The 21,444-nt window shown below is 46.1% G+C and overlaps 1 protein-coding gene across 2 annotated transcripts in view; it reads right to left on the bottom strand.

Annotated features, from left to right (window-relative positions):
* Positions 1-21,444, bottom strand: part of GDPD5 (glycerophosphodiester phosphodiesterase domain containing 5) — a 156,327-nt gene that overhangs the window by 110,036 nt on the left and 24,847 nt on the right. The window lies entirely within an intron of this gene.

The raw sequence follows: 21,444 nt of genomic DNA, 5'->3' as shown, positions 1-21,444 counted from the left end.
CATTTTAAATTGCCAGCCCTGGAGTCCAAGACCACCCCCACAAACATCATACCTACATCACAGATGTAGGCTGATTGCTACAACAGAAATCTGAGTGTGTTGTTTATCTCCTGTTGTTGTTTATCTCCTGTCTGGCAGGTTACCTGTTAATGCTTACTTGATTGGATACCCTGGGGAGCCTGGCCAGTCTTTTGTAATAACAAATACTTAGTTCCTGAGCCAGGTCATAGGCTCACCCTATTCATACACAGACATACCCTTCAGACAAGATTTGTGAAGGAAAAGACAATGGGGAAGCTTTTCCATTTTCCTTTGACTTTGCAGAGAAAACATTTGGTCAGTTTGGGAGCCAAAATGGCTTCAAGACTGTTTTCCTGTGCTGCTTCAGACATGTGGTTTATATATTTATGTACGTGTTTGCTTGGTACATTTATGAACATTTATTAAATATATAAGGCCTTAATTTTTTTTTACTTCAGTACACATGATACATTTAAAGCACACAATTTCACCCAAGGAATCTGGGAAATGTAGTTTGTTCAGCACACTGGATTATTGCAGCTCTATGAGGGGGTAAACTATAGTTCCCAGGATTTTTTGTGGGGGACGAACGATGGACTTTTAATGGTGTAAACAAGAGATTCGAGAGGCACTGCAGTCACAAACTCATGGAGGAGAAAGCGATCTGTGGCTACAAGCTGCAGTGACTACGCTCTGTCACCACAGTGTTGCTTGGCCACTGTACTATGCATGTTGTTTAGTCGTTTAGTCGTGTCCGACTCTTCGTGACCCCATGGACCAGAGCACGCCAGGCCCTCCTGTCCCAGGGAGTCTTCTCTTCTCATGAGGTGGCCAAAGTCTTGGAGCCTCAGCTTCAGGATCTGTCCTTCCAGTGAGCACTCAGGGCTGATTTCCTTCAGAATGGAGAGGTTTGATCTTCTTGCAGTCCATGGGACTCTCAAGAGTCTCCTCCAGCACTAGAATTCAAAAGCATCCATTCTTCGGCGATCAGCCTTGCCTTCTTTAGGGTCCAGCTCTCACTTCCATACATCACCACTGGGAAAACCACTACAAACCTTTGTTGGCAAGGAAGGGCAGTGATCCATGAATTGGCCAATAGGCTGCTGCAAAATACGCCTAGCTGCTTTTGAACCCGGGCTCAGATCACTGGTCCATCTCAGTATTGCCTACACTGACTGACAGCGACTCTCCCGGATTTCAGGAAGTATTGTCCTTGCTCTACCAGCCTTTCTCAACCTGTGGGTCCCCAGATGTTGTTGGACTACAACTCCCATCACCCCTAGCTAGCAAGGCTCAGGGATGATGGGAGTTGTAGTCTAACAACATCTGGCGACCCACAGGTTGAGAACCGACTATCTGGAGATGGCGGGAATTGAACGCAGGACCTTCTTCTTGCGAGGCGGGTGCTGTTCCACTGAGCTACTGCCCTTCTCACTTCCAGCAGCTGGATTTAGGCGGGAATAGTGGCTTTGTCTGCATTGTTGAAACAACTGGGAGACAAATGCTTGCTCATCCACTGCAAATCGCGCCCGTGGGCATTGTTACATCGGCAGAGTTATGAAACATGGCGTGATCTATATTCATCAAAAGAAGGAGAATATTCTCAGTGACGTGTAGGAAGGCAGTTGCGATTCTGCCTTTAGCTTTCAACAGAGGAGCAATTTCTGGGCACCGCAAGAAGCCCCAACCTGGAAATGCAACAAAGTCTTTTGAGACAGGGAGCCCAAAAAACAAACAGCTTCCTCGAGAACGCGGGGGATCTCTTCCTTCTCTCATAACAAAGAAGGGAAACTTGCCTCTTCGAAAATTATCCATCCATTTCAGAGGGAAACCTTCCAAGTGGCCAGTAAGCTCTTTTTTTTTAAATCTCTCTTTTTTTAAAAAAAAGAGATTTGTTACGACAGGCCTGGCCACAGGATGATCGAGGGGGAGGAGGACCATGGTTTGTTATTATATCGGACTGTGAGTTTGGCCTGGCAGGGCCCCCCCCGAGAAAATCGAGGAGAGACTGGCAGGCCTGTGGAAATTAACGGACAGACTTTGGGAATGTTTTCATAGAATCATAGAATAGAATCATAGAATCATAGAGTTGGAAGAGACCACAAGGGCCATCGAGTCCAACCCCCTGCCAAGCAGGAAACACCATCAGAGCACTCCTGACATATGGTTGTCAAGCCTCTGCTTAAAGACCTCCAAAGTAGGAGACTCCACCACACTCCTTGGCAGCAAATTCCACTCTCGAACAGCTCTTACTGTCAGGAAGTTCTTCCTAATGTTTAGGTGGAATCTTCTTTCTTGTAGTTTGGATCCATTGCTCCGTGTCCGCTTCTCTGGAGCAGCAGAAAACAACCTTTCTCCCTCCTCTATGTGACATCCTTTTATATATTTGAACATGGCTATCATATCACCCCTTAACCTCCTCTTCTCCAGGCTAAACATGCCCAGCTCCCTTAGCCGTTGTTTTGTACGGAGGTACGGAAATGGCATCTGTCTATTTTGATATGGCTCTTGGAGGAGTGTAAAATCCACACATAACAACGTTTGTTTTCAACCCGCTTGTGGAGACTACCAGAGATCACAAAGAAAGGAATATATGATAACAACAAGAAGATGAGGAAAATAACAAAGAGAAGCTTGAACAGAACTGTGAATACTATTTTGACAGAACTGTGTACATCAAAGCAGCAGCAAGAGAGATGTTTGGATCCCTTTCTGAGCTCGAAGTATGGGTCCCCCAACAAAATTTAAAAATTTGGCTGTGTAATTTGGAATTAGTGTGATTTGGAATTAATGTGATTTGATTGGCCTGTTAATAAAAATTATTTGGAAAAAAGGTGGCCAGTAAGCTCCAGCTGGTGGGGTCCCCCCCGCTTAAAGACATTTATTGATTGGAAAATAGTTTTCCTCCACGTTTTCAGCGGAGTTTAAATTGCATCCTGTGCGTTGTGTGTGGGGGGGGGGGGAGGAAAGCAAATAATGAGGCCAGAAATAGCAGCTGTTTATGGCTCTCTGCTCTCCGGGGACTCTCAGAGTTGTTTGCTTTCGTCCCTCGCCTCTGGATGGAAATCTGCATCTGTTTTCTGGGAGTCGTTCAAAACAGACGGCGAAGTTCCTGCAGTCCAGCAGAAATCCTCTTGGCCCCCAACCAATTATTTCCCCACTTACCTAAACATGAAATTTATCTGAGGAAAAGCCGTTGGATGTGCCAGCGTTTCGCAAGCTAACTTCTGCAAGTTCCAGAAGTGTTGCTGTGTTTTGCTTTGTGCATGTGTTTGGCCGAGTTATGTTTCCGGCGAGTTCCGGGTTCGAAACCCTGGACATGAGCTGCCAGTCCGTGCTGGCAGTACTGAGCTAAATGAACCCAAGGCTCTGACTTGGCCTAAGGCTGCTTTCTAGGTTAGTATGGCAGAAAGTGAGGAGGAATTAAAGAACCTTTTAATGAGGGTGAAAGAGGAGAGCGCAAAATATGGTTTGAAGCTCAACATCAAAAAAACGAAGATCATGGCCACTGGGCCCATCACCTCCTGGCAAATAGAAGGGGAAGAAATGGAGGCAGTGAGAGATTTTACTTTCTTGGGCTCCATGATCACTGCAGATGGTGACAGCAGCCATGAAATTAAAAGATGCCTGCTTCTTGGGAGAAAAGCAATGACAAACCTAGACAGCATCTTAAAAAGCAGAGACATCACCTTGCCAACAAAGGTCCGTATAGTAAAAGCTATGGTTTTCCTAGTAGTGATGTATGGAAGTGAGAGCTGGACCATAAAGAAAGCTGATCGCCGAAGAATGGATGCTTTTGAATTCTGGTCTGGAGGAGACTCTTGAGAGTCCCATGGACTGCAAGAAGATCAAACCTCTCCATTCTGAAGGAAATCAGCCCTGAGTGCTCACTGGAAGGACAGATCCTGAAGCTGAGGCTCCAAGACTTTGGCCACCTCATGAGAAGAGAAGACTCCCTGGAAAAGACCCTGATGTTGGGAAAGATGGAGGGCACAAGGAGAAGGGGACGACAGAGGACGAGATGGTTGGACAGTGTTCTCGAAGCTACGAACATGAGTTTGACCAAACTGTGGGAGGCAGTGGAAGACAGGAGTGCCTGGCGTGCTCTGGTCCATGGGGTCATGAAGAGTTGTACACAGCTAAACGAGTAAACAACAACATCGGCCACTTGCGACCAAGTGAAGACGCCAGGATTTTGCTGGATGTCTCCACCCTCTGGAGGTGCATGTCTGCGCATCACTGGATCTCGACTGTTTGCACACACTAACACCACATTCTGCAGAGCCTCCATCAGTTATATTTTATCTGCACAATCGGAATGAATTTCTGGAACCAAAATAAATACAGTGGATGCTCAGGTTGTGAGCGTGATCTGTGCGGGATGCACACCCACAACCACAGCGTTCACAACCCGCAGCGGCGCATCTGCGCATCTGCGCATGCGCAGGTTGTGATTCGGCGCTTCTGCGCATGCGTGCCCGCTGAAATCCGGAAGTAACCCATTCCGGTACTTCCGGGTTTCGGCTGTCCGTAACCCAAAAAAACGCAACCTGAAGCGTCTGTAACCGGAGGTATGACTGTAATTATTATTATTATTATTATTATTATTATTATTATTATTATTATTACAGTGGTACCTCAGGTTAAATACTTAATTCATTCCGGAGGTCTGTACTTAACCTGAAACTGTTCCTAACCTGAAGCACCACTTTAGCTAATGGGGCCTCCCGCTGCTGCTGCTGCACTGCCAGAGCACGATTTCTGTTCTTATCCTGAAGCACTGTTTCTGGGTTAGCGGAGTGTGTAACCTGAAGCATATGTAACCTGAGGTACCACTGTATTAGTTATTTATTTATTTATTTATACATACATACATACATACATACATACATACCCTGCCCAGGTTTCTCCAGCCACTCTGGGTGGCTCCCAACAGGACATGCAAAACACGCTAAAACATCAAACATTTAAAAACTTCCCTAATGCTTTTTCTGTGCAGCCTGAGAAGGAGCAATGAACAACGTTTTACAGTGGTACCTTGGTTCTTGAACTTAAAACCATTCCGGAAGTCTGTTCGATTCCCAAAACAGTTCGACAACTGAAGGGCAGCTTCCGATTGGCTGCAGGAGCTTCCTGCAGTCAATCGGAAGCCGCGTCGGATGTTCAGCTTCTGAAAAATGTTTGCAAACCAGAACAGTTACTTCCAGGCTTGCGGCATTCGGGAACCGATTTGTTCAGGTGTCCAAGCTGTTTGAGTACCAATGTCCCCACTGTGGAAGGACGTGTGTATCCAGAATTGGCCTCCACAATCACTTACGGACTCGTTGTTAAAACCGTGTTTATGGAAGACAATCTTACTCGGCCACGAATGATCGCCAAAGAAAGAAGAAGGAGGAAATAAAGAAGTAAAATCAGCATCCCCTTCAGGACTCTGCATAGGAAAGGAAGATGGAGAGCAGGCTTGGCACTCTTCCTCCCAGGGATACAATCCTGCCGTTTGCTGGGTCCTCCGTGGTACCCAAAGGATGCTCCAAGCAGAGTTTGAGAGCCACTGGTCAGAGAGAGCCATTTTTACAGCAACTTATGCAAACAGGGAAATTTCCAATGCAAATAAATGCTTTGAAGTTATTTTGTGGGTTATTCACGCAGATCCCCTAAGGAGGGAGCTGTGTGCGTTGCAGGCCACGTGAAGCAGCTCTTCAAAGCCCCGGACCCACAAACGCACGTCCGTCCATCCCCCACGCTTTCCCAGGAGCATTCAGCTCCGTACATTTGCGAAAGCTCTCGTCCCTGGGAATCTCCGTGTGCAAGGAATCTTGCAAGAGCCATCACACCGTTCGCATCGCATATTGTTGCAGAGGTGCGGGTCTGCCGCTTTCAATAGCCGCCAGCCATCAACTGCAACATCCAGCCCCAGCATATTAAAAAACAACAACACGTTTTCTTTATTCTGCGACTTTGCTGCCAGCTTTCCTCTGGGTAACCTCCAGAGACCTGGAGTCTAAGCCCTGCCAACTTTGGCCAAATATCTCACCATATTAAACTGGGAGACGCAGGGAGATTTTCCATTGCTATCACTTATAGTTTTAGTTATTGAATTGTTGTATTTTAATATTTTGTTGGAACTGCCCAGAGTGGCTAGGGAAATCCTTATTTCCCGATGAATAGCCTTTAGACTATAATGTAACTTAAATAGAAAACTATCTTTAGAAAGATTTCCCCTCCAATAGCATTTTATTTTAAAAATCTGACTTAAGAACTTTGCTTCAGGATGACAACAGAAATTGTGCTCCGATGGTGCAGCGGCAGCAGGAGGCCCCATTAGCTAAAGTGGTACCTCAGGTTAAGAACAGTTTCTGGTTAAGAACGGACCTCCGGAACGAATTAAGTACGTAACCAGAGGTACCACTCCCTGCTGCCAACCAGAGGACTCCCTGTTGCTAGGTAAAGGTAAAGGGACCCATGACCATTAGGTCCTGTCGTGGCCGACTCTGGGGTTGTGGCGCTCATCTCGCTTTATTGGCCGAGGGAGCCTGCGTACAGCTTCCGGGTCATGTGGCCAGCATGACTAAGCCGCTTCTGGCGAACCAGAGCAGCGCACGGAAATGCCATTTATCTTTCCGCCGATGCTGTACCTATTTATCTACTTGCACTGGTGTGCTTTCGAACTGCTAGGTTGCCAGGAGCTGGGACCGAGCAACGGGAGCTCACCCCGTCGCGGGGATTCGAACCACCGACCTTCTGATCGGCAAGTCCTAGGCTCAGTGGTTTAACCGACAGCGCCACCTGTTGCTACTGGTCGCCCTAACAGATGATCTCCGCAGGCAGCTGGATCGAGGCGGGTCGGGGCTGCTGATTCTTCTAGATCTGTCAGCAGCCTTTGACATGGTCGATCACGAACTCCTGGACCACCGCCTTGTCGACGTGGGGATCCAGGGCACAGTCCTTCAATGGCTGCGCTCGTTTCTCTCTGATCGGGGACAGAGGGTGGCGCTTGGGGGGGAATTTTCATCGCGTCACTCCTTGGTGTGTGGAGTGCCTCAGGGTGCGATTCTCTCCCCGATGCTTTTTAACATCTTTATGCGCCCCCTCGCCCAGCTTGTCCGGAGTTTTGGGCTGGGTTGCCATCAGTATGCTGATGACACCCAACTCTATCTGTTGATGGATGGCCATCCTAACTCGGCCCCAGACACACTGACCAGATGTCTGGAGGCTGTGGCTGGATGGTTACGTGGGAGCCGGTTGAAGTTAAATCCTTCGAAGACAGAGGTCCTCTGGCTGGGGCGGGACGATATGGGATCGAGGGGGCAACTCCCATCTCTTGCGGGGGTGCAATTAGTGCCAGCACCGTCCGTTAAGAGTTTGGGTGTAATCTTCGATACCTCCCTCTCTATGGAGGCGCAGATTACAGCTATAACAAAGGCGGCATTTTTCCATCTCCGCCAAGCTAAGCAGTTGGCCCCTTATCTCTCTCGCCCTGACCTAGCCACTGTGATCCATGCGACGGTCACCTCCAGACTGGATTATTGTAACTCGCTCTACGTGGGGCTGCCCTTGAGACTGACCCAGAAACTCCAGCGGGTGCAGAATGCCGCAGCGAGACTCCTTACGGGGTCTTCGCTGCGGGATCACATTCATCCGGTGCTATACCAGCTGCACTGGCTCCCGGTGGAGTACAGGATCAGGTTTAAGGTGCTGGTTTTAACCTTTAAAGCCCTATACGGCCTAGGACCCTCGTACCTACGGGACCGCCTCTCCTGGTATGCCCCACAGAGAAACCTACGGTCTACAAATAATAACACCCTCAAGGTCCCAGGCCTCAGAGAGGTTAGGCTGGCCTCAACTAGAGCCAGGGCCTTCTCGGCTGTGGCTCCAAACTGGTGGAATGCTCTGTCACAAGAGACTAGGGCCCTGCGGGACTTGACATCTTTCCGCAGGGCCTGCAAGATAGTAGTAATGGGGGACTTCAATTACCCGGATATTTGTTGGACGTCAAACTCAGCCAAGAGCATAAGGTCAAACAGATTCCTCACTGGCCTTGCAGACAACTTCATTGTCCAGAAAGTGGGAGAAGCAACAAGAGGAACAGCCATTTTAGATCTGGTCGATCAGGTATATGAAGACGAGCAGCAAAGTCAGTCCTCAGGGAATGTGCAGGCGACCTTGGAACGGACAGCTCACGGAAGAACCCCGACCAAACCCAAGAGGAGGCGTGTAGTGGTGATAGGGGATTCCCTACTGAGGGGAACAGAAGCAGTGATCTGTGGGCCTGACAAGATGTCTCGGGAAGTGTGCTGTCTCCCCGGGGCTAAGATCCAAGATGTAACTGAACGACTGCAAGGAATCATAAAACCCACTGACAAATACCCCTTCCTCTTGGTTCATGTGGGAACCAATGACACTGCAAGCAATAGCCTCCAGAAGATCAAAAGAGACTACGAGGCTCTCGGCAGGAAATTGAAGCAACTAAATGCACAAATTGTCATCTCATCTGTCCTCCCAGTTGAACGACGTGGCCCAGGGAGAGAGGGGAAAATAGTGGAAGTGAACAGCTGGCTTCGCAAATGGTGTAAACAGGAACGGTTTGGATTCTTAGATCACGGACTGCAGTTTCTTGAAGATGGACTTCTGGCAAGTGATGGGCTGCACCTCACAACGGTTGGGAGAAATGTTTTTGCCAAAAATCTCAGAAACCTCATCAGGAGGGCTTTAAACTGACTAATGTGGGGGAGGGAGACAGTGCTCCTGAAGGTAGGAGCCTATCAATTAATGAAGATGATCATCCAAATGTCATAGACCAAATGGAGAAAACAGCACACGGACCTAGTGGTGGGAGGAAAAAATCCTTAAATAAGAGACACGGGGGAATGATTAATGGACTTCAATGTCTGTACACTAATGCGCAAAGCATGGGAAATAAACAAGATGAGCTTGAGCTCTTGGTACAGCAAACTAAATATGACATAATAGGCATCACTGAAACCTGGTGGGATAAGTCCCACGATTGGAATGTAATAATGGGGGGATACAATCTATTTCAGAGAAACAGACCAGACAAGAAAGGAGGAGGAGTGGCGTTATATGTCAGGGATGTGTATACCTGTGAAGAGATCCAAGATTTAGAACCTCAAAGCCAAAGTGAGAGCATTTGGGTCAAAATTAAGGGAGAGAAGAATAACAGAGACCTCATTGTGGGAGTTTACTATAGATCCCCAAGCCAAACGGAGGACATAGATGATGCCTTCCTGGAACAGATGGCCAAGCATGCAAAAGGAAGGGAGATAGTAGTAATGGGGGACTTCAATTACCCGGATATTTGTTGGACGTCAAACTCAGCCAAGAGCATAAGGTCAAACAGATTCCTCACTGGCCTTGCAGACAACTTCATTGTCCAGAAAGTGGGAGAAGCAACAAGAGGAACAGCCATTTTAGATCTGGTCCTAACCAATGTTGATGACCTGGTTAGTGGGGTAGAAGTGGAAGGATCATTAGGCGCGAGTGATCATGCTCTTCTGAAGTTTACTATACAGCGGAAAGGAGCAGCCAAGCATACTAGGACTCAATTTCTTGACTTTAAGAAAGCCGACTTCATAAAACTTAGGGAAGTGCTGGGTGAGATCCCATGGACAACAATACTAAAAGGAAAGGGAGTTCATGATGGCTGGGAGTTTGTTAAGAGGGAGATACTAAAAGCACAACGTCAGGCAATACCAATGAGACGGAAACATGGAAGGTGCCTAAAGAAGCCAGGGTGGCTATCTAAAGAACTTTTAACTGAATTAAGATTAAAAAAGGATGTGTACAAAAAATGGAAAAGGGGGGAAACCACCAAAGAGGAATTCAAACAAAAAGCCAGCACATGTAGACACAAAGTCAGAAAAGCTAAAGCACAGAATGAACTCAGGCTTGCTAGAGAGGTTAAAAGCAACAAAAAAGGCTTTTATGGGTATGTTCGTAGCAAATGGAAGAACAAAGAAACTGTGGGGTCACTCAGAGGAGAAGATGGTGAAATGCAAACAGGGGACACAGAAAGGGCTGAACTACTCAATGCCTTCTTTGCCTCAGTCTTCTCCGATAAAGAAGACAATGCCCGACCTGAAGAATTTGGAGCAAATGATTCAGCAAAGGAAACACAGCCCAGAATAACTAAGGAGATAGTACAAGAATATTTGGCTAGTTTAGATGTATTCAAGTCTCCAGGGCCAGATGAACTGCATCCAAGAGTATTAAAAGAACTGGCAGATGTGATCTCAGAACCACTGGCAGTCATCTTTGAGAATTCCTGGAGAACAGGCGAAGTCCCGGCAGACTGGAGGAGGGCAAATGTTGTCCCTATTTTCAAAAAGGGGAAAAGAGAGGACCCAAATAATTACCGCCCAGCCAGTCTGACATCAATAGCAGGGAAGATTCTGGAGCAGATCATTAGGCAAACAGTCTGTGAGCACCTAGAAAGGAATGCTGTGATCACCAATAGTCAGCATGGATTTCTGAAAAATAAGTCATGTCAGACTAACCTGATCTCGTTTTTTGACAGAATTACAAGCCTGGTAGATGAAGGGAACGCAGTGGATGTAGCCTACCTTGATTTCAGCAAGGCATTTGACAAGGTGCCCCATGATATTCTTGTAAAGAAGCTGGTAAAATGCGGTCTTGACTATGCTACCACTCAGTGGATTTGTAACTGGCTGACTGACCGAACCCAAAGGGTGCTCATCAATGGTTCCTCTTCATCCTGGAGAAGAGTGACTAGTGGGGTGCCACAGGGTTCTGTCTTGGGCCCGGTCTTATTCAACATCTTTATCAACGACTTGGATGATGGACTCAAGGGCATCCTGATCAAATTTGCAGATGACACCAAACTGGGAGGGGTGGCTAACACCCCAGAGGACAGGATCACACTTCAAAACGACCTTGACAGATTAGAGAACTGGGCAAAAACAAACAAGATGAATTTTAACAGGGAGAAATGTAAAGTATTGCACTTGGGCAAAAAAAATGAGAGGCACAAATACAAGATGGGTGACACCTGGCTTGAGAGCAGTGCATGTGAAAAGGATCTAGGAGTCTTGGTTGACCACAAACTTGACATGAGCCAACAGTGTGACGCGGCAGCTAAAAAAGCCAATGCAATTCTGGGCTGCATCAATAGGAGTATAGCATCTAGATCAAGGGAAGTAATAGTGCCACTGTATTCTGCTCTGGTCAGACCACACCTGGAGTACTGTGTCCAGTTCTGGGCACCACAATTCAAGAAGGACACTGACAAACTGGAACGTGTCCAGAGGAGGGCAACCAAAATGGTCAAAGGCCTGGAAACGATGCCTTATGAGGAACGGCTAAGGGAGCTGGGCATGTTTAGCCTGGAGAAGAGGAGGTTAAGGGGTGATATGATAGCCATGTTCAAATATATAAAAGGATGTCACATAGAGGAGGGAGAAAGGTTGTTTTCTGCTGCTCCGGAGAAGCGGACACGGAGCAATGGATCCAAACTACAAGAAAGAAGATTCCACCTAAACATTAGGAAGAACTTCCTGACAGTAAGAGCTGTTCGACAGTGGAATTTGCTGCCAAGGAGTGTGGTGGAGTCTCCTACTTTGGAGGTCTTTAAGCAGAGGCTTGACAACCATATGTCAGGAGTGCTCTGATGGTGTTTCCTGCTTGGCAGGGGGTTGGACTCGATGGCCCTTGTGGTCTCTTCCAACTCTATGATTCTATGATTCTATGATTCTATGATTCTAAGACAGAGTTGTTCCGCCAGGCCTTTGGTCAGGGCGCAGCCTGACTCCCTCCTCTGGCAACCTGCACAGAATTTTGTTTAATCGGTTGCCATCAATTTGATTTTAACTAATTTTTATAATGAAATATTTTTAGAATGTGTTATTATTTGATTGTTTATTTGATTGTTGTTAGCCGCCCTGAGCCCGGCTCAGCTGGGGAGGGCGGGATATAAATAAAACTTATTATTATTATTATTATTATTACTCAGCTTCAAAATAATAATAATACAGTGGTACCTCGGGTTAAGTACTTAATTCGTTCCGGAGGTCCGTACTTAACCTGAAACTGTTCCTAACCTGAAGCACCACTTTAGCTAATGGGGCCTCCTGCTGCTGCCGCGCTGCCGGAGCACGATTTCTGTTCTCAACTTGAAGCAAAGTTCTTAACCTGAAGCACTATTTCTGGGTTAGCGGAGTAGGTAACCTGAAGTGTATGTAACCTGAAGCGTATGTAACCTGAGGTACCACTGTAATAATAATAATAATAATAATAATAATAATAATAATAATAATAATAATAATAAAGTGTCCAGGGATTCATTGGAAAAAATCTGGTAAGCATACCCTAGATAATCATACCACCTCCGGGAGGGAGTTCCACCCAGTTTGGGAACCACTGTACTAAACCCCTGACCGACTTCATCTGCCCCAGCTGGCCACGCTCCGCATCTCAGCAGAAGCCACTCTTTCCTTCGGTCCACCTGCAGGAGGTGGTGGTTTTAGCCATTAGCAGCGCAGACGCATCTCGGACAATTCATGAATAATTGCTGCCTGCTGTCTCCATTACAAGCCGGAGATCTTCCCCGTGGATTCCAAATACCTTAGCACTGGCTGCCTGCTACAAACCGCTTCCATTAGATGCTATTACTAAGGAAGGCGGTTGATCGCCCTCCCGAGATGAAGGGCAACAATTCAGCCCAGAGCTCAGGACCGGTCGATGCTAACTGCCCCTCCACAAAGGACGATGACAGCAGAGAGGTTGGGTCGCAGGTCGCTCTTGGGTTTCCCCCGGGGCAAGATAAAGCAGCTAACAAATTTAATAAATAGAAGGTAAAATGTTGAAGGGTAGTCCAATAAAGGATTCCAGGGGCCATGGGCATGTCCAAAGCCTATGGAGGTGAGGGCCTAAGGCACGCCCCCTATCGGTGACCCCAGGGGAGTTCCTAGTTGATGTGCATCAGCAGGACTCCCCCTATGGGTGGTTAACCCTTCCCGGACTTCTATCAGATGGGCTGAAGTCCGATATAGTCAATTAGGACCAATGCCTAAGCCAATACCGCTCATCACCTGTAACCAATAAAGTTGTGGCCTTATTTGGCCCATTAACCTTAATAATTGTGTCATTATTAATGTGTGTGGTACGGAAGCTGTACTGCCCAGGACAGGATGGGGTTGTGCAGGGTTGTTAAGGCAGCAGAGAGCATTGTTGGCTGCCCACTCTCCACCTTAGAGCAGATTTATGCCACAAGGTGCCATAGGAAGGCACTGGACATAGTAAAAGATCCATCGCATCCTGGTCACTGTCTCTTCGAGCTCTTGCCGTCGGGACGGAGATACAGGACGATGAAGACAAGAACGAGCCGTCTTAGGAACAGCTTCTTCTCCAGAGCGATCTCGGCCCTGAATGGGAAGCCCGGACTTTGAAAGTCATCTAATCTCCCTTGCTGTATTATACTGTATTGTTTAATTAGTGTTTTATGGAGCAGTCAAGTAATTTCGTTGTCCCCGAAGGGGGCAATGACAATAAAGATATTCTTATTCTTATTCTCTTATTATTTCCACTGGGGGGGCGTGAACTCGCCACGCAAATACCACCTCCTGCAGGGTTCTAATCAGTTATCTTTTATTTACCACAAAGGGAGGCCCAGACAGGAGCTATTTGGGTTTCTTTTAAATGCATTTTTTTATCCACTTCTCTGAGGTCCAAGGCAGAGGACGCTGGGAGGAAGGGGCTGTCAAAGTGGCGCGAAACAGCACAGACGTTCTCGAGCGCAGAAGGAATATCCGTGGGAAAACATCCTCTGCGAGATATGCAGGGAGGGGGAAATGAAATCCTCCTCGCCGTACAGGAAGTCCTAGACAATGCATCGATCGGGACACGCATTAGGAAGCCAATTCTGCAGGGGACCTCGAGCGCTGCTCCAAACAGGACGTTCCCCCACCCCATTCATAATTCACAGCATCCCTATAAATAAATAAAAAGAAGCGTTTCTATACATCCCCCCCCCCAGTACATAAGGCCACTGCAGTCAATGCATTCAAACTCTAGAGACCTTTGAACGCAGGTCCAGCCACAATGTGATCCTGCAAATAACCTCCTCCAAGCTCATTTAAATTGAGTGTTTGTTGGAAAAGAGGCTTCTTCTCTCCATTCTTGGCATTCGCCTCCTTTGTTTACAAGGTCCTCGGCAACCGGTCCACCTCTGGCTCTCCTCTACTCCAGCAATGTGGTTTAAACATCATGTTTCTAACAGATCTTGGTTGTTTTACTACAGACGCAGCCTAGAATTAGGAACAGACAAACCTTCCCGTTTTAATTTCTCTCCGTTTCTCCTTTTCCCCCAATCTCAAATCCATTCTCCGCACCTCTGCATCTATTTGCAAAGATTGTTTTTTAAAAAAATTCCTGTGAAGATACATCAGCATTTTAGTGTGAATTTCTCATAATAAACAGACTTTTTGCCTGCAGTTTTCACTAATACACACATTTGTGAAAGCCATTTTTTTCATTATTATTATTATTTCTTAACCCACCCTTCTCCATGAGGCCGCAAGACAGGTAACTTCACCAATTCAAAAACAGAACATTTAAAACAGATTACCACCAAGAGATGATTGACTTTTTCCTTGGCAGATCAGTTTTCGTGCACATTGCATCACAAAATTCAGGGAATTGCAAATTTCAAAGAGTGGCTCTGCTTCAGTTTGCTTATTGCTTCAAGATGTGTGGACTGGGTGTTTTCTCTTTAAAATGCAAACAAAATCGGATTTCTCCACCATTTCTCTACCTGTAACCCTCAAACATTCCCACGTGACGAAGAGGAAGACTTTGAAAATGACGTACCGGTGGTCTTTGACTCCTAGTAAGCTGGCGAAAATGTATAAGACAAGTTACAAATATTTGCTGGAAATGTAAAGGAAAAAGAAGGTACATTTTATTATATGTGGTGGTCATGTAAGGTAACAAAGGCTTTCTGGGAAATGATATATAATGAACTGGGGTGGAAATGTTTAAGCTTTATTTTTTAAAAAAACAACCCAGAAGCTTTTTAATTAGGAATTGTAGGTACCAACATTCCAAAGGAGCAGAAAAAGACTTTTTATGTATGCGGCAACAGCCGCACGGATGCTACTAGCCCAGAGATGGAAAGAGTCCCTACCAGAGAGAAATAGCAAACCAAGCTGATGGAGTGCACCAAAATGGCAAAATTAACCTGGAAAGCTAAGGAACCAAGACAACAAAAACTTCAATAAAGAATGGAGGGGGGGATTTAATTTATTTAGGAGACCACTGTAAGCAGATGAAAATATTAGCAGGATTCGAGTAACAGTTGTAATGTAGCAAATATTGTGGACAATGTGGAGAGATATAAAATATGGATTACGAAATAATAGGCAATAATCGAAAAAGCTGGCAATAGAGGGGAGGGGAGGAAGTCTGGAGCTTCAGAGAAATCTCTAAATATGGATATGTATTTTGAATTGTTATACAGTGGTGCCCCGCAAAACGAATGCCTCACAAGACGGAAAACTCACTAGACGAAAGAGTTTTCCGTTTTGGAGGTGCTTCGCAAAACGAATCTCCTATGGGCTTGCTTCGCAAGACGAAAATGTCTTGTGAGTTCCTGCGGGTTTTTTTCCTTCCCCCCCCCCTTTTCTAAGCCGCTAAGCCGCTTATCAGCTGATCTGCTAAACCGCTAAGCCACTAAAAGCCGCTAATAGCGCTAATCCGCTAATCCTTCAATGGGCTTGCTTCGCAAGACGAAAAAACCGCTAGACAAAAAGAATCACAGAACAGATTCTTTTCGTCTTGCGAGGCACCACTGTAATTATACAGTGGTACCTCAGGATGTGAACGGGATCCGTTCCGGGGCCCCGTTCGCATCCTGAACAGAACGTAAGATGCGACAGCGTGTCTGTGCGTGCCGCGATTCGCCGCCTCTGCGCATGACATCATTTTGAGCATCTGTGCATGTGCAAGTGGCGAAACCCGCAAGTAACCCTTTCTGGTACTTTCGAGTCGCCGCGGGACGCAACCTGAAAACACTCAACCTGAAGCAAATGCAACACGAGGTATGACTGTATTAGCAGGATTCTAATAACACTTGTTATGTAGTAAATATCATGGGCAATACGGATAGATATAAAATATGGATTACAAAATAAAAGACAATAGTCGAAAAAGTTGACAATACAGGGGATAGTTGGAAGTCTGGAGCTTCAGAGAAATCTCTAAATATGGTTCCAGTTACAGATAGGTAGCCGTGTTGGTCTGCCATAGTCAAAATAAAAAAATTCCTTCCAGTAGCACCTTAAATACCAACTAAGTTAGTTCTTGGTATCTTTCGTGTGCATGCACACTTCTTCAGATACACTCAAGAACCTGGACATTATACCCAAGGGTCTTAGAATTAAGAACCCTCTACAATCCACGTATCCCACTGAATATGCAAAAAAACCTATGCAACACTTTCTCTAAGAAGCTGCTCAAACATCTGATCAGCGTTCTCTACTCTGTGTATCTGAAGAAGTGTGCATGCACACGAAAGATACCAAGAACTAACTTAGTTGGTCTTTAAGGTGCTACTGGAAGGAATTTTTTTATTTTCTCTAAATATGGATATGTATTTTGAGTTGTTAGAATTCTACACTTGTAAAACAAAAATAGAAGTATTTGAAGAAGAAGAAGACGACAACTTAAAGAGTGTAGCAGGATTCTCCATCCAATTCCCTTCCTCTCCTCGCTTCAGCCTTCGACAGCCACAACCAGGACCCAAGCACAGAGAAGCCATTGTCCAAAGGCCTCCCACCCATTTTATGATTAACTGCTTCCTTTTCCTGTATGCCCCCCGGGTCACATCAAACCCAAAGCTGCCCTTGACCAGCTTGCACCCGCTGCAACGCTTTCAGCCAATGGACTTTTGTTCCACCGCCCATAAATTCACACAGCGGGTGGTAAAGGGGGTCCATGCGCCCCTCGTCTTTCAGGAAACACACACACTAAAATAAAATAAACCATTGTATGCATCACTTACAATATTTGCTTGGTATCCCTAACCAGAAATGTGCAAGATGTGCAAATAAAGCATAATTAGAACACGCCGCACTTAAGCGAACGGTACAAGCTGTGGCTTTATTAACAATCTATTAAACCAATCTTTGTTGCATCCTTTCAATTAACTTTTGTGTTGCTTGCTGGAAAACGCTTTCATACTTATGGATAATAGGCTGTATTACATTAAATAATCCAAACACAACCTTATAAACCGCCGTGGTGTTTTTTCTGAAGGCGTTGGCAGTGTGGAAAGAAATTTCATGAACCAGCAAATAGACCGAATAAAATGCGAGACAGCACGACTGGACCCCTAAACAACTAAAGAACAAACTTCAACAAAGGAAAGTCATTTGGAATTTAAAATTCCAGGGCAAATAGGAAGGCCTCTGCCTTCTCAAACCATCCTACTGTCTCATACAAGCATGGATGTTATGGACCCCCAACTCCCATCAACTCCAGCCAGCACAGCCAAAGCTCAGAGATCACGGGATTTGTAGTCCAGAACATTTGAAAAGCTCCATATTAGCTACCCTTGTTTTAGTGGCATGTCTGACACCACTTCTACACCACCAGAAATTACCGTATTTTTCGCTCTATAAGACGCACCAGACCACAAGACGCACCTAGTTTTTGGAGGAGGAAAACAAGGGAAAAAACATTCTGAATCCCAGAAGCCAGAACAGCAAGAGGGATCGCTGTGCAGCAAAAGCCTGCATTCGCTCCATAAGACACACACATATTTCCCCTTACTTTTTAGGAGGGAAAAAGTGAGTCTTATAGAGCAAAAAATACGGTAAAAGCAAGAAGAGGAATACCTCAAGGATAGCTTCTATAACCAAGGTAACTGAGGATGCAATTCTGTACGTGCTTTCCAGAGGGCAAACCCCCTTGAACTCACTGGGGTAGACATCCATAGGTACAGCCCCACAGCTGATCTTCAGGGCAAGGGAAATGCTATTATGTGGAGGATATCTCAGGGAGGATGGAGAATGGAGCAAGCTTGTTTCCTCATTCTCTGGAGGGCGAGATTCGAACCCATGGCTTCAAGACACAAGAAAGGGGATTCCGACTAAACATCAGGGAGCACTATCCAAGGGCAAGAGCTCTTTGACAGTGGAACAGACCTCCACAAGAGATGGCCTCTCCTTCCTTGGATGAAGAATGAGCTCACGCAGTAGCCACATAATGTTGACATTCCACTGGGGAAGACAGGAAAATGCCGAATTTTCTGTGTATAAGACAATGCTTTTTGCTAAAAAAAAAAAAATTAGGAAAAATTGGGTGTCATCTTATGCATGGATAAAGGTAAAGGGACCCCTGACCATTAGGTCCAGTCGTGACCGACTCTGGGGTTGCGGCGCTCATCTCGCTTTATTGGCTGAGGGAGCCGGTGTACAGCTTCTGGGTCATGTGGCCAGCATGACTAAGCCGCTTCTGGTGAACCGGAGCAGCGCACGGAAATGCTGTTTACCTTCCTGCCGGAGCGGTACCTATTTATCTACTTGCACTTCGTGCTTTCGAACTGCTAGGTTGGCAGGAGCTGGGACCGAGCAACGGGAGCTCACCCCGTCGCGGGGATTCAAACCACCGACCTTCTGATCGGCAAGTCCTAGGCTCTGTGGTTTAACCCACAGCGCCACCCGCGTCCCTATGCATGGACAGTGAATGCAATTAATGGCAGCAGCAAGAAAGAGATTGGCAGCGGCGATTGGTGGCAGTGGCAAGGCCTACTGGCGATTGGCTGCAGCTGCAGCAACAGGGCAGGTGATTGGCAGCTGTGGTGAGTCAGGCAGGCGATTGACGGCTGCGGCGAGTGGCGGGAGGGCTGTTGGTGGCGGTGAGCGGGCAGACAATTGGCAGCTGCATTGAGGTGAGCGATTGGCAGAAGTGACCTCCGACACCCCCACAAAAAAGCTAAACAACTTAATTTCTTAATTTGGGTTTTTTTTAAAAAAAGTTGTTTTGTTGTTTAGTCGTTTAGTCATGTCCAGCTCTTCGTGACCCCATGGACCAGAGCACGCCAGGCACTCCTGTCTTCCACTGCCTCCCGCAGTTTGGTCAAACTCATGCTGGAATAGGGGTCATCTTATACATGGGGCGTCTTATACATGGAAAAATATGGTAAGTGGAGAGGGTAATGGAATAGAGTTCTGGAGGAGGGCATGTCTGGCCGGCTGGCAAGTACCCTCCTCGCTTACTTGAACTAATTTATATCCCACCCTTCCTAAAAGTTCAAGGTGACAGTCTTAAAATGCAGGAACACCTACTAGGATGCGAGAATCCATTTCTGCATTTTGTTGCGGATCCCAATTAAATATTTCCATAAGCACATCCTGTACATCTTTAGGAGACTTCTTGCACTCAATTCCCCTTCCTAAGCCGGTGGCAAGTGTGTGTCTGGAGAGCTAGAGGCTCACATGGAAATGATGTAATCCCTTCTTTAGCAATTCTGCAGCATCAACATCCGGATGTTATGTTTCCTTGGTTGGAGATTTCAATATTTAAAAGGGATTACGTTACTCCTTGAAATGCCCGAAAACTTACTCGGGTGGGATTGATTTTTGGACATCTTGCAGGGCCCAATGAAAGCACGTGCATCTCTTCTTAATCTTTATTTAAATGCCTCTATGAATGTGTGGAAATCACATTGCTGGCAGCATGTTTTAAGAGCACCCTGGGTCAGTCTCAAGGGCAGCCCCACGTAGAGCGAGTTACAATAATCAAGTCTGGAGGTGACCGTGGTGTGGATCACAGTGGCTAGGTCAGGGCAAGAGAGGTAAGGAGCCAACTCCTTTCTCCCCGCACACACCCCGCCCCTCTCGGGCAAAAATGTGCCTGGATTTTGTTTTATTTTCTGTTTAAATGCCTCGAAGGAGCTTTGACGCTCATTTAGAACAACATGACTTAGAATCATAGAATCATAGAGTTGGAAGAGACCACAAGGGCCATCGAGTCCAACCCCCTGCCAAGCAGGAAACACCATCAGAGCACTCCTGACATATGGTTGTCAAGCCTCTGCTTAAAGACCTCCAAAGTAGGAGACTCTACCACACTCCTTGCCAGCAAATTCCACTGTCGAACAGCTCTTGCTGTCAGGAAGTTCTTCCTCATGTTTAGGTGGAATCTTCTTTCTTGTAGTTTGGATCCATTGCTCCGTGTCCGCTTCTCTGGAGCAGCAGAAAACAACCTTTCTCCCTCCTCTATGTGACATCCTTTTATATATTTGAACATGGCTATCATATCACCCCTTAACCTCCTCTTCTCCAGGCTAAACATGCCCAGCTCCCTTAGCCGTTCCTCATAAGGCATCGTTTCCAGGCCTTTGACCATTTTGGTTGCCCTCCTCTGGACATGTTCCAGTTTGTCAGTGTCCTTCTTGAATTGTGATGCCCAGAATTGCTCCTCTTCCCGCGAAGTGAGCATGGAACAAGGTCTGCAAAATGTGTGGCGTTTTCCCATTGTGTCTCTCTCTCCCAGATGCTGCTTTAATTATGGGGCGGCTGGGCTGCTTTCCATTGTGCCGAGTTTTAGGAGCTGACATAATTACAGCTCGAGCTGTTTCTCTCTCCTGACAAGCCGCCTTTGCATGTGGCAGAGGGATTTGCAACAAAAGCTTTCCGGGAAGTTCCAGAGCTGGAATCTACGGCACGTTATGTGTGTGTGTGTGTGTGTGTGTGGTCTCTCTAGACAAATACTTCCATTTACTCAGTCTCACCCAGGAGATGGCTCAATTTGCTGTGGCGTGTGTGAAGGCTCCGTTCTCTCTGGGTTTATTAGGCTTTGGGGAGATTAACTGAACTAATTCTGAAGAGGACAATTGCCGCAAGGTGTGGCTGATCCTTTCGTACTAACCATGGGATAAAATGGCCCTGAGACCTTTGTTTGGGAAAAAAATATTGCAGTAATGATTTTCAGGATGTGGCAAGGAATGCTTTGCTCAGGTTACTTTCATGTGACCTGCACAAATATTTGTGTGAAAATAGAGAAAGAGTTGGTATCTGCATTGGAATTGAATAGATACCATATGCACACTGTTGTTTTTTAATCTCTCTCTATGTGAGTGTGTGGGTGTGTTTAAAATTTTTTATGCATGCATTTTTTAAACTATTAATATCATAGATGACCATCCAGCCTCTGCTTTAAAACCTCCAAGGAAACAGAGCTCTATAATAGGTAGTGATACCTTGGTTCTCAAACTTAATTGGTTCCGGAAGTCCGTTCCAAAACCAAAGCATTCCAAAAGCTAGGTGCGCTTTCCCATAGAAAGTAATGCAAAACGGATTAATCCGTTCCAGACTTTTAAAAACAAACCCTAAAACAGCAGATGAACATGAGTTTTACTATATAACGAGACTACTGATCCATTAACAA

Source organism: Podarcis vaucheri, assembly GCF_965113315.1.
Source record: "Podarcis vaucheri genome assembly, chromosome: 4".
NCBI classification, from domain to species: domain Eukaryota; kingdom Metazoa; phylum Chordata; class Lepidosauria; order Squamata; family Lacertidae; genus Podarcis; species Podarcis vaucheri.
Note: the sequence above shows the minus strand (reverse complement) of the source record. Positions and strands in the feature narration are given on the sequence as shown.